Raw genomic sequence first — 2,176 nt, 5'->3', positions numbered from 1 at the left:
TACAAAAAGGAAACGTTCCCTAGTACGATATTCTTCGACTGTCAGACAGACACCTAGGATAAACATCGAATCAATAGGAGCTGTCTTTCGAAAATGGAAAGCATTGCATATTTTACTCCGTGATAATGCTAGCCATAGACGTCGCTCTTTATTTTCCACACATTCTTGAAATTTTATTTAAAAGTTGTTGCCATACCACGCTACGTTTTTAACCCTTTGCACTCGAGAGGTGACTCAGTCAACATTGCATAAAATTTGGAAGATCGATATTAACGAATATATTAAATTTAATGTAATGCAACAGTTTACGAGGTATCGAAATCAAATAATTCTACAATTCTATTATTATACAATTCATTATTTACTGCTCAAAAAGTATCATTAGTTTTTTAGTAGAGAATCTTTGAATTTCTACTCTTCTTTAGCCAAAAAGTCGTCGAGTGCAAGGGGTTAATATTGTAGTTCCACTTACATCGATCGATGGATTTCCAGTTATTCTCGTCAGTATAAATTCACTTTTCATTTTAGGTACTAAAAGATTTTCTTCTTGAAAATGCTTTGTTATTATAAAACTTAACTTTTGGTGGAAGAATAAGAAAAGTGTATGTAATCAGCGAATTATATCAATCACTAATATGTTAATATTAATGAATGATTCCAGTGTGAAGGATATCACTTTATTTATAACCACCTAAATATTTAACACCAAACATTGACTGTTTAAATGATCAGTTATGGTACACGTGGCTGACTACATATTAATGAATGAAGGAATTGAATAAGGAAGAAATATATGATATACGAGAAATTAATAGATATATTATAAGAAATATGGTAAAAACGATAGAATTTTTAAGCTCTCACGCTGTTATGAAATACAATTAAATTACGAAAAATGATACATTGGGAAAGCATTTAATTTTAGTTAGTCACTGTAAATCCATTTCGTTTATAATAAAATTATAAAAGTTTTTCAAATTTTTCCACGATTTACACACGTTGAAACATGTTAAATATAATCATAGTTGCGTGACGATTATACATAATTTCTATTTATGTGATTTGACATGAAAAATTCATGACTCGTCATTATAGCGTAGGGCGTTAAGCGAAAAGTAAAAATCGATCACTGTAGTTTTAGTAGATTTGGTATTAAACTAAAACACGGTTTATACCATTGCAATAAAATGAATCTACTATATACCAACCTAATTGTTTATTTATCTCGGATAACACGTTAAATTACATCGTGCTTTGAAATGTAAGAATTACATCTCGCTGCATTCTCGATACATTTTATTTAAGGCTTTCAATCATTTAACCACATTAATAATTTACATATAACAAATTTTTCTACGAAAATGTAATTATTACACTTAATTCATCCAATATCTTACAATTCCTAATTACATTTAATAACAAAGCTACACAAATGACTACTACATACTCGCATAATTGTTTGTTTATCTCAAACTAGACATTAAATTACATCGTGTTTGTCAGACACCTTATAAAAATCCCATTTCAAGATACATTTCATTCCAATCCTTCAAGTACCAAACTATGTACAACTTGTGGATTTGGTTTTATTAGCGTGAATGCGAGTGTGTGAGGTCGAGTGATGACTCGAATGTAGATATGTATGTTTTTATTGTGCAATTGTTATAGGTCAGAGCCAATATGTTATGATGAGAGTCAATTTGTTATGAAAAGCGTGAAAGTGAATAGTGACGAGATAATAATAATATTAAGAGAAATTTCACCACACATACCTAATCGTTGTAATCCTTATGTGACGTGTGTATAATTTGTAATAAATATATAATTGTTAAACAGCAAACTCACATAACTTGCGTGTAAAAGCATCAGGCGTCTACCAAAATTTATCTCTTTTAACACTAAACGTACTGGCACATTGCACCTACCAATTCCTGCCATGAGTGATCATTTGACCCCTTATGAAATAAACGTTGATTTTCAGAAAGAAATTTATAATTTATTAAAGGAAATAATTTACCACATAATTTCTCATTTCTCATAAAATAATCAAACACATATTTCTATTTCTGTAAACAGAAAGCTATATTTTCGCGGCATTTGGTCAACCATATCGACGCCAAATTTAGTTTTATTATAATAAGTGATTGTTTCGGGTGTTTTCTTCCGTCTGTTTTTC

This window comes from Eufriesea mexicana, unplaced genomic scaffold (genome assembly GCF_001483705.2).
Source record: "Eufriesea mexicana isolate 0111107269 unplaced genomic scaffold, ASM148370v2 scaffold7923, whole genome shotgun sequence".
NCBI classification, from domain to species: domain Eukaryota; kingdom Metazoa; phylum Arthropoda; class Insecta; order Hymenoptera; family Apidae; genus Eufriesea; species Eufriesea mexicana.
Note: the sequence above shows the minus strand (reverse complement) of the source record.